General features: G+C 42.4%; 1 pseudogene; it reads right to left on the reverse strand.

Annotated features, from left to right (window-relative positions):
- LOC139364558 (endoplasmic reticulum transmembrane helix translocase-like) overlaps positions 1-12,743 on the reverse strand; it is a 40,535-nt pseudogene that overhangs the window by 27,122 nt on the left and 670 nt on the right.

Consider the following 12,743-nt stretch of genomic DNA (forward strand, 5'->3'; position numbering starts at 1 on the left):
ATGATATATAGTAACATTCCCATTGTTTTGACAATCTACAGTGATCATCCTTGAGAAGTTTCTACAACTTGATTGGAGTCCACCAAATTCAATTGCTTGGACATGATTTGGAAAGGCACACACCTGTCTATATAAGGTCCCAAAACTGACAGTGCATGTCAGAGCAAAAACCAAGCTATGAGGTCGAAGGAATTGTCCGTAGAGCTCTGATTGTGCCGAGGCACAGATCTAGGAAAGGGTACCAAAACATTTCTGCAGCATTGAAGGTCCCCAAGAACATAGTGGCCTCCATCATTCTTAAATAGAAGAAGTTTGGAACCACCAGGACTCTTCCAAGAGCTGGCCGGCCAGCCAAACTGAGCAATCGGGGGAGAAGGGCCTTAGTCAGGGAGGTGGCCAAGAACCGGATGGTCACTGACAGAGCTCTAAAGTTCCTCTGTGGAGATGGGAGAACCTTCCAGAAGGACAACCATCTCTGTAGCACTCCAACAATCAGGCCTTTATGGTAGAGTGACCAGACAGAAGCCACTCCTCAGTAAAAGGCACTTGACAGCATGTTTGGAGTATGCTAAAAGGCACCTTAAGACTCTCAGACCATGAGAAACAAGATTCTCTGGTCTGATGAAACGAAGATTGAACTCTTTAGCCTGAATGCCAAATGTCACGTCTGGAGGAAACCTGGCACCATCCCTACGGTGAAGCATGGTGGTGGCAGCATCATGCTGTGGGGATGTTTTTCAGCAGCAGGGACTGGGAGACTAGTCAGGATCGAGGTAAAGATGAACAGAGCAAAATACAGAGAGATCCTTGACGAAGAGCGCTCTGGAGCACTCAAGACCTCAGACTGGGGCGAAGGTTCACCATCCAACAGGACAACAACCCTTAGCACACTGCCAAGACAATGCAGGAGTGGCTTCGAGACAAGTCCCTGAATGTCGTTGAGTGGCCCAGCAAGAGCCTGGACTTGAACCCAATCGAACATCTCTGGAGAGACCTGAAAATAGCTGTGCAGCAACGCTATTCAACCTGAGCTTATTCAACCTGAGCTTGAGAGGATCAGCAAAGAAGAATGGGAGAAACTCCCCAAATACAGGTGTGCCAAGCATGTAGCATCATACCCAAGAATACTTGAAGTACTGAGTAATGGGTCTGAATACTTATGCAAATGTGATATTTATTGTATTTTTAATAAATTTGCTAAAATTTCTAAAAGCCTGTTTTTGCATTGTAATTATGGGGTATTGTGTGTAGATTGATGAGGAAAAAAACAATTTACATCAATTTTAGAATAAGGCTGTGTAACGCAACAAAATGTGGAAAAAGTCTGAATACTTTCCGGAGGCACTGTATATTGTCCAGATAGACTGCATTGTTTTACATGGTTGTTATCTAGTATAGGACAGGCTTCCCGTATGTCTGACCTTCATCTGAGGAACTGACTCTCCCGTCAGCATGGCCTCGTCCACGATGCAGCGCCCTCTAAGCAGCAGCACGTCACATGGAACCAAGTTCTCCTGGGGAGAGCGGCCTGGGGGGAAGAGAAAGACAGATATATACTGTGTCAAACCAACGTGAGAATGCTGTTCATTGACTACAGCTCAGCGTTCAGCACCATGGTATCCTCAAAGCTCATCACTAAGCTAAGGTCCCTGGGACTGAACACCTCCCTCTGCAACTGGATCCTGGACTTCCTGACGGGCCGCCGCCAGGTGGTGAGGGTAGGCGACAACACATCAGCCATGCTGACCCTCAACATGGGGGCCCCTCAGGGGTGCATGCTTAGTCCCCTCATGTACTGACTGTTTACACATTAAGTTTTCCAGACGACACGACGGTGGTATGCCTTATCACCGACGACGATGAGACAGCCTATAGAGAGGAGGTCAGAGACCTGGCAGTGTGGTGCCAGGACAACAAGTTCTCCCTCAAAGTCAGTAAGACAAAAGGAGCTGATCGTGGACTACAGGAAACGGAGGACCAAGCACACACCCGTTCACATCGACAGGGCTGTAGTAGAGCGGGTTGAGAGTTCCTCGGTGTCCACATCACTAAGGATACATATACCATGGTCCAAACACACCAACACAGTCATGAAGAGGGCACAACAACGTCTCCTCCCCCTCAGGAGCTGAAAAGATTTGGCATGGGCCAAATCATCGCGCACCAGCGACTCCTGACGCGGGCCGGGCGCAGTGCGCGCTAACCAAGGTTGCCAGGTGCACGGTGTTTCCCCCGACACATTGGTGCGGCTGGCTTCCGGGTTGGATGCGCGCTGTGTTCAGAAGCAGTGCGGCTTGGTTGGGTTGTGTATCGGAGGACGCATGACTTTCAACCTTTGTCTCTCCCGAGCCCGTACTGGAGTTGTAGCGATGAGATAAGATAGTAGCTATTAAACAATTTGAGACCATGAAATTGGGGAGAAAACGGGGTAAAAAAATGTTTTGGAAAATAAAATACAAAATAAATACAAAGTTATACAGCTAAACCATCGAGAGCATCTTGACTGGCTGCATCACTGCTTGGTATTGCAACTGCTTGGCATCAGACAGCAAGGCGCTAGAGGTAGTGCATATGCCCCATTACATAACTGGGGCCGGGCTCCCTGCCATCCAGGACCTCTATACCAAGCGGTGTCAGAGGAAGGCCCAAAACTGTCAAAGAATCAAGCCATAGACTGTTCTCTCTACTACCGCACAGTCTATAACCAACAGGGCCCTGAAAAGCTTCTACTCTCAAACCATAAGACTTCTAAAAAAAGACTGCTAAATAGCTATTCAAAATGGCTACCCGGACTACCTGCATTGACCCTTTTTTGCACTAACTCTTGCACTGACAAAGCACATACACTGGACTCTACCCACACACTCACACATACTTACACCAACACAACATATGCCCAAACACACATTACACACACTTTCAAACTCACCACATACACTACCGGTCAAAAGTTTAAGAACACTTACTTATTCGAGGGTTTTTCTTTATTTTGACTATTTTCTACATTGTAGAACAATAGTGAAGACGTCAAAACTATGAAATAACACATATGGAATCATGTAGTAACCAAAAAAAGTGTTATATAAAATATATTTTGATTTGTTTTTGAGATTCTACAAATAGCCACCCTTTGCATTGATGACAGCTTTGCACACTCTTGGCATTCTCTCAACCAGCTTCACCTGGAATGCTTTTCCAACAGTCTTGGAGTTCCCACATATGCTGAGCACTTGTTGGCTGCTTTTCCTTCACTGCGGTCCGACTCATCCCAAACCATCTCAATTGGGTTGAGGTAAGGGGATTGTGGAGGCCAGGTCATCTCATGCAGCACTCCATCACTCTCCTTTTTGGTAAAATAAACACAGCCTAGAGGTGTGTTGGGTCATTGTCTTGTTGAAAAACAAATGATAGTCCCACTAAATCAGATGGTATGGTGTATCGCTGCAGAATGCGGTGGTAGCCATGCTGGTTAAGGGTGCCTTGAATTCTAAATAAATCAATGACAGTCTCACCAGCAAAGCACCCCCACACCTCCTCCTCCATGCTTTACGGTGGGAAATACACAAGCGGAGATCATCCGTTCACCCACACCGCGTATCACAAAGACACGGGGGTTGAAACCAAAAATCTCCAATTTGGACTCCAGACCAAAGGACAAATTTCCACCAGTCTAATATTCATTGCTCGTGTTTCTTGGCCCAAGCAAGTCTCTTTTTCTTATTGGTGTCCTTCAGTGGTGGTTTCTTTGAAGCAATTCGACCATGAAGGCCTGATTCACAGTCTCCTCTGAAGAATTGATGTTGAGATATGTCTGTTACTTGAACTCTGAAGCATTTACTTGGGCTGCAATTTCTGAGGCTGGTAACTCTAATGAACTTATCCTCTGCAGCAGAGGTAACTATGGGTCTTCCTTCCCTACGGCGGTATAGGGCTATCTTCTGTACAGTGAGGTGAGGGAAAAAAGTATTTGATCCCCTGCTGATTTTGTACGTTTGCACACTGACAAAGAAATAATCAGTCTGTTATTTTATTGGTAGGTTTATTTGAACAGTGAGAGACAGAATATCAACAAAAAAATCCTGAAAAACGCATGTCAAAAATGCTATAAATTGATTTGCATTTTAATGAGGGAAATAAGTATTTGACCCCTCTGCAAAACATGACTTAGTACTTGGTGGCAAAACCCTTGTTGGCAATCACAGAGGTCAGATGTTTCTTGTAGTTGGCCACCAGGTTTGCACACATCTGAGGAGGGATTTTGTCCCACTCCTCTTTGCAGATCTTCTCCAAGTCATTACGGTTTCGAGGCTGACATTTGGCAACTCAAACCTTCAGCTCCCTCCACAGATTTTCTATGGGATTAAGGTCTGGAGACTGGCTAGGCCACTCCAGGACCTTAATGTGCTTGTGCTTTTTCTTGAGCCACTCCTTTGTTGCCTTGGCCGTGTGTTTTGGGTCATTGTCATGCTGGAATACCCATCCGCGACCCATTTTCAATACCCTGGCTGAGGGATGGAGGTTTTCACCCAAGATTTGACGGTACATGGCCCCGTCCATCGTCCCTTTGATACGGTGAAGTTGTCCTGTCCCCTTAGCAGAAAAACACGCACAAAGCATAATGTTTCCACCTCCATGTTTGACAGTGGGGATGGTTTCTTGGGGTCATAGGCAGCATTCCTCCTCCTCCAAACACAGCAAGTTGAGTTGATGCTAAAGAACTCCATTTTGGTCTCATCTGACCACAACACTTTCACCCAGTTGTCCTCGGAATCATTCAGATGTTCATTGGCAAACTTCAGACGGGCATGTATATGTGCTTTCCTGAGCAGGGGGACCTTGCGGGCGCTGCAGGATTTCAGTCCTTCACGGCGTAGTGTGTTACCAATTATTTTCTTGATGACTATGGTCCCAGCTGCCTTGAGATCCTGTGTCGTTCTGGGCTGATTCCTCACCGTTCTCATGATCATTGCAACTCCACGAGGTGAGATTTTGCATGAAGCCCCAGGCCGAGGGAGATTGACAGTTCTTTTGTGTTTCTTCCATTTGCGAATAATCGCACCAACTGTTGTCACCTTCTCACCAAGATGCTTGGCAATGGTCTTGTAGCCCATTCCAGCCTTGTGTAGAGCTACAATCTTGTCCCTGACATCCTTGGAGAGCTCTTTGGTCTTGGCCACGGTGGAGAGTTTGGAATCTGATTGATTGATTGCTTCTGTGGACAGGTGTCTTTTATACAGGTAAGAAACTGAGATTAGGAGCACTCCCTTTAAGAGTGTGCTCCTAATTTCAGCTCGTTACCTGTATGAAAGACACCTGGGAGCCAGAAATCTTTCTGATTGAGAGGGGGTCAAATACATATTTTCCTCATTAAAATGCTAATCAATTTATACAAATTTTGACACACGTTTTTCTGGATATTTTTGTTGTTATTCTGTCTCTCACTGTTGAAATAAACCTACCATTAAAATTATAGACTGATCATTTCTTTGTCAGTGGGCAAACGTACAAAATCAGCAGGGGATCAAATACTTTTTCCCCCTCACTGTATACCACTCCTACCTTGTCACAACACAACTGATTGGCTCAAAAGCATTAAGAAATTCCACAAATTAACAAGGCACACCTGTTAATTGAAATGCATTCCAGGTGACTACCTCATGAAGCTGGTTGAGAGAATACCAAGAGTGTGCAAAGCTGTAATCAAGGCAAAGGGTGGCTATTTGAAGAATCTCAAATATATTTGTTTAACACTTTGTGTTACTACATGATTCCATTTGTGTTATTTCATAGTTTTGATGTCTTCACTGTTATTCTACACTGTAGAAAATAGTAAAAATAAAGAAAAACCCTTGAATGAGTAGGTGTTCTAAAACTTTTGACCGGTAGTGTATGCTGCTGCTACTAGTGTATGCTGCTGCTACTACTACTGTCTATTATCTATCTTGTTGCCTAGTCACTTTACCCCTACCTACAATGCATTCGGAAAGTATTCAGACCCCTTACCCTTTTCCACATTTTGTTACATTAGACTTCTTCTAAAATGTACTAATAAAAATCCTCATCAACACCACTGATGAGTTCTGACTACAAACTTGAAGTATTGTTAATTATCAGGTATCCTATTGAAATATTGAAAATAGTTTCCACACCAGAAGTGAATACCGGTTACCTGTAAGCTTGGAATGTATTGAGTAAAGGAAGTGCAATCACGTGGCAGGCACTTATAAGGATGGAGAGATGTGGTTTAGTGGAAGGGGGCAGAGGTCAGATCAGGTCACATTAAGGGAGAATGAACAGTTTATAGCCCGCATCACATACTTTCCTGCCTAGCAACAACGATGTCATATTTTGAGAAAAGGACGAGTGGTAGTATTAAGTGGTTGGGGTATTAATACTACCACTGATGGAACCATGTTTTTGTCTTATGCCGTTGAATGAACTTGGTTTAAGCTTTACTAATCGTCCGTGAGTTTTACAAGGTTTACTACAGAAATAGCTTATTTACATAACTATTCAGACCCTTTGCTATGAGACTCGAAATTGAGTTCAGGTCTGAATACTTTCCAAATGCACTGTATATGTACAGTACATGGCTACCTCAATTACCTAGTACCCCTGCACATCAACTGGATACTGATACTCCCTGTATATATACATTTTACTTTCTACTCCCTATATATAGATAGCCATGTTATTTTTCTCGTTATTCGCTGTGTATTTCTTCCTCGTCATCATTTATATTTTACAATTTTGTATCTTATCTTTAACTCTGCATTGTTGGGGCCTCCCGAGTGGCGCAGTGGGCTAAGGCAATGCATCGCAGTGCTTGGGGCATCACTACAGACCCGGGTTCGATCACAGCCGGCCGTGCCCGGGAGACCCATGAGGTGGCACACAATTGGCCCAGGTTCGAGTTAGGGGAGAGTTTGGCCGGCCGGGATTTCATTATCCCATCGCGCAATAGAGACTCCTTGGGGTGGGCCGGGCACCTGCAAGCTGACTTCGGTCGCCAGCTGGATGGTGTTTCCTCCGACACATTGGTGCGGCTGGCTTCCAGGTTAAGCGAGCAGTGTGTCAAGAAGCGTGTGGCTTGGCAGGGTCGTGTTTTTGGAGGACGCATGGCTCTCGACCTTCGCCTCTCCCATATCGGTAAGGCAGTTGCAGCAATGGGACAAGACTGTAACTATCAATTGGATATCACAAAATTGGGGAGAAAAAGGGGTAAAAAAAAATATATATAAAAAAAAAAATATATATATATATACACTACTGTTCAAAAGTTTGGGGTCACTTAGAAAATGTCCTTGTTTTTTAAAGAAAATATTTTTTTTGTCCATTAAAATAACACCAAATTGATCAGAAATACAGTGTAGACATTGTTAATGTTGTAAATGACTTTTGTAGCTGGAAACGGCAGATTTTTTATGGAATCTGGAGCATCAGCATTTGTGGGTTCATTTACAGGCTCAAAATGGCCAGAAACAAAGATCTTTCTTCCAAAAATCGTCAGTCTGTTCTTGTTCTGAGAAATGAAGGCTATTCCAGAGGAGATACGGAACTAAATTGTCCTGGTGTGAGCATCCTGGGGGGAAGACAAAGTCATACTCACACTGTGTCAAACTGGCTGGGGCTCGATCTCAATTAGTCTCTCCACGATTCCTCACATCTCATCTACTCGCATCCTTCTCCACAGTATTCGAGGACAAAGTCCAAGGTCCCTCTCCTCCCCTTTTTCTCCAATGCATTTTAATAAGGAGGCGAGGACATAAGATGTGTGAAATTAAGGAAAGATGATTTGAGAAAGAGCCAGGTTCTAGATGGAGGAAATGCACTGGAACGGGAAAGGTTAACAGACTTTAAAAGAAAACACATATATATATATATATATATATATATATATATATATATATACACACACACACACACACACACACACACACACACATATATACGAACCTTTCCTCACACTTTGAACAGCTGTAACTGTTTTAATCATATTAAACACTAAGTATATATTTATTTTTTTCCTGAAGAAGCTCCATTCTGCTTTTTTAAAATAAAAAATAAAAAAGAATATATATATATATATATATGCATGCACACACATAAATATACATATATATATATACACATATATGTATATATACACATATGTATATATATACAGTGCCTTGCGAAAGTATTCGGCCCCCTTGAACTTTGCGACCTTTTGCCACATTTCAGGCTTCAAACATAAAGATATAAAACTGTATTTTTTTGTGAAGAATCAACAACAAGTGGGACACAATTATGAAGTGGAACGACATTTATTGGATATTTCAAACTTTTTTAACAAATCAAAAACTGAAAAATTGGGCGTGCAAAATTATTCAGCCATATGTGTATATGTGTATCCAGAAATATATATAATATAATATATAATATATATATAATATATATTATAATAATAATTATATATAATATAATATATATATATATACACATACATATACATATGTGTATATATACATATGTGTATATATATATATATATATTTATGTGTGTGCATGCATGCATATATCTTTAATTTAAAAAAAGCAGAATGGAGCTTCTTCAGGAAAAAAATAAATATATACTTAGTGTTTAATATGATTAAAACAGTTACAGCTGTTCAAAGTATATATATATATATATATATATATATATATATAAATAATACTTATGTCATGTAATAAAATGCAAATGAATTACTTAAAAATCAAACAACGTGATTTTCTGGATTTTTGTTTTAGATTCCGTCTTTCACAGTTGAAGTGTACCTATGATAAAAAATACAGACCTCTACATGCTTTGTAAGTAGGAAAACCTGCAAAATACATATATATACACACACACACACATATATATATATATATATATACACACACACACACACACACACACACACACACACACACACACAACCTTTAACTAGGCAAGTCAGTTAAGAACAAATTCTTATTTACAATGACGGCCTACCAAAAGGCCTCCTGCGGGGACGGGGGCTGGGATTAAAAATAAAAATAAATTAAATACAGGACAAAAACACACATCACGACAAGAGAGACAACACAACACTATATAAAGAGAGACCTAAGACGACAACATAGCATGGCAGCAGCACATGACAACACAACATAGTAGCAACACAACATGACAACAACATGGCAGCAGCACAAAACATCGTACAAACATCATTGGGCACAGACAACAGCACAAAGGGCGAGAAGGTAGAGACAAAAATACATCACGCAAAGCAGCCGCAACTGTCATTATTAAGAGTGTCCATGATTGAGTCTTTGAATGAAGAGATGAAACTGTCCAGTTTAAGTGTTTGTTGCAGCTCATTCCAGATGCTAGCTGCAGCGAACAGAAACGACAGGCAGGTGTGCATGACAACTGACAGCAGGAGCAACATGATAAAAGCATTGCGATTGAACAACTGGACCCGCCTGCAGTACTTTGGGTACAGGCATCACCTCGCCATTGGTAAGTGTGACATTGGATAATTAAAGTGCATTCAAAAAAGTTATGTTCAGGCCAGCTGTAGGCTAATGTGTTAGTAGTGGTGTCATTCTGCCAATCGAATAGGAAATAACCACAGGCTGTTTTAATTATAACAACAAATTAACTAAATTAATACATTTCAATCAAAATGATTATATAAATGACATATTCAAACAGCTAGTGGTCAAACATTCCTAAACAATAGAATAGAAGTGTGGGTGTGTGTTGTTCATTTGTGTTGTTCATTTGTTTTGCACAAATAGGCCTTGAGGCCTTGTATATTTTTTATTTTAATAAAGAAAATTCAGTTAAGAATTATGTCTTGGCCTTTTTTAATTTGTTTAGAGAAAAACAAGAAATCGAGATATATATCGTGAATCGTCCACACCTCTAAAAAAAAAATAGAGATATTACTTTTAGGCCATATCGCCCATCCCTACCTCAGAGACACCAATACTCCTTAGCCGGCCCACAAGAATGGAATGGTCTACTGTATCAAAAGCTTTGGCCAAGTCAATAGAAAAAGCAGCACAACATTGCTTAGAATCAAGGGCAATGGTGACATCATTGAGGACCTTTAAGGTTGCAGTGACACATCTGTAACCTGAGAGGAAACCAGATTGCATACCCGAGAGAATAATAGACATCAAGAAAGCCAGTCAGTTAATTATTGACAAGATTTTCCAACACTTTTGATATACAGGGCAAAATAGAAATAGGTCTATAACAATTAGGATCAGCTTGATCTCCCCCTTTAAATAAAGGAAGAATCGTGGCTGCCTTTCAAGCAATGGAACCTTACCTATTGAGACGATGTCCCCGGGGACTAGTTCATCACTGGACACAGGCCTCCACTTCCTGTTGCGGTAAACCTGTTGGGAAACATGGGCACAAACGTGTAAATATCAGGGGCCTGTTCAGTAGGGAGAAAATGTTTTGACACAGAGTAAAACAGGGAGGTACTAGCTACACTTGTTCAATAATAAGAACACACAAATACGTTTGATTCCGTTTCAAAACATTTTACACGGTGTGCCCTACTGAACACGACACGGACAGATCAATATGAATCCAGATCAAATCGATAATTTGGTTAATTCAGCATTTCCCAAACTAGGGATCGAAAGACTCCTACATGGGCGGCAGGTAGCCTGGCGGGTAGGAGTGTTGGGCCAGTAACCGAAAGGCTATAACTGAAAGGTTGCTGGATTGAATCCCCGAGCTGACATGGTAAAAATCTGTCGTTCTGCCCCTGATCAAGGCAGTTAACCCACTGTTCCCCGGCCGCCAATGACGTGGATGTCGATTTAGGCAGCCCCGCACACCTCTCTGATTCAGAGGGGTTGGGTTAAATGCAGAAGACACATTTCAGTTGAATGCATTCAATTTTACAACTGACTCGGTATCCCCCTTTCCCCCAATTGTGGCTCTAACTTGTGAACAATATGGGCTATACGCTATTATGACCTGCAAGCTAAGACTCTCAGGAACAAGTATGTGTCTTCTATTTCCCTCTACCACGCAGAAAAGCATGACTCGTTAGAACCGAGTGGACAGAACCAGCCACCAAATCAGACTGGGGGGGGATATTCTGGGGGAAAAGATGATCATAATTGAAAGCAATGATGGTGTTCTTTTCTACAGAGATCATACACAATTATTGGCTGATGATCTTCTGATGCATTTCAATCACTTCAAACCATACTTCTCTCAGATTGAAGTACTGCCAGACTTATTTGCCATAGACCCAAATAAAAAGTAAATATTGGCTGTTGATTACATCATTACATCATACAAAAAAAGTTTCCCGAAATGGGGTCTCAGCCCAAAAAAGCTTAGGAACCCCTGGTTAAATGAGTCTGATGCTAGTATATAATGGAAGTCAGGGCCTTCGTTCTACAACTCTAGAATAACAAGGCTCTGGTGAGAACTTGTTGATCTGCACTTGAGCAAGAAGAACAGGCACCTGTGCATGCATCATATCATCAAATATCAAACGACATGATAATTTCCGATAAAGATACTGTAGTTCACCTGGATCATGTAGGGTTTGTTCCCCATGCGTCGTATCTCAGACATGTTCCTCATTTGCTGTTGTACCAGAGAGGCTTCGAAGGCTACCAGCATGAAGAGAGTGAACACGCTGTAGTACCAGTACTCATCCAGACACCACAGACCAACACAGAACACCTGAGGAGAGGAGAGAGAGAGCGAGCGTCCATCTGTACACCTGTTGAGCGGTACTTTGCTGGCCTGGTTGACGCATCGGCATCCACCATAGTTGCTAGAACTGTACTGGAAAGGATCATGTGAAAATAAAATATCTGAGCTTGTGCAGTACAGTTCAGGTTAGCACAATAGTACTGAAAGGGTATTATTATTGAGTCAATACTATCCCATATGCCCTTAAAGAGATCAATATAGAAAGTGAAAGAGACTTGAGTGATTTTACTACGTGTCATATTACTAGACAAAACAACACGCAAATACGCAAGCACGCTCACACACACCTGGAAGACGTGGAACTCCCTGAAGAGTTCCAGGAAGTCCGGCACCACCATCTCAGCGCGGTTGGTCCCATAGCGCTTCTCGGCGGAATGCAGGTCTGTCTCCTCCTGGTAGCCTCGCCAGGCCTGGAAGAAGCCCATTGGCTGTCTGACGGGGAACGACACGGGGAGGAAACACTTCCTCTCCTTGCTGTCGAAGATGTAGCAGATCTTCTGGAACTCAAAGGAAAGGATTCCCTCACTGTTCTCATCCTGAGGAGAGAGCAGGAGAGAGAGAGAGATATAGAAAGAGAGCAAGCGTGTACATGAGTTAAAACACACACACACAAAAATGTGCCATCCAAAAAGCAGTATAACTGACTAGCATAGAGATGTTAAGAGGACCATTCTGACACCATGCATTGCCCACAAGTTTCAACCAGTGTACCTGGGTCATGTTCAGCACAGCACACCACAGCAAAACGTTTTGCAACAGTTACAAACATTTTCTCCCCATTGAACACAACCATGGGTTAAGTAAACAAGGTGTAGGCCAGGGGAACAAGGCAAACTCACCCTGTCTCTCTGCAGTTGTACCAGCTCAGCAGAACCGTTGTTGGGGGTGGGTATAACCTTATAGCCAGGGTGGCCTTGTGTGGGTCTGGCTCCTGTTTATACACATCGATTCGCAGCATGTGAGCAATTCACATACTCTGACAGACACAGCCTTAT

This window comes from Oncorhynchus clarkii, chromosome 13 (assembly GCF_045791955.1).
Source record: "Oncorhynchus clarkii lewisi isolate Uvic-CL-2024 chromosome 13, UVic_Ocla_1.0, whole genome shotgun sequence".
NCBI classification, from domain to species: Eukaryota; Metazoa; Chordata; class Actinopteri; order Salmoniformes; family Salmonidae; genus Oncorhynchus; species Oncorhynchus clarkii.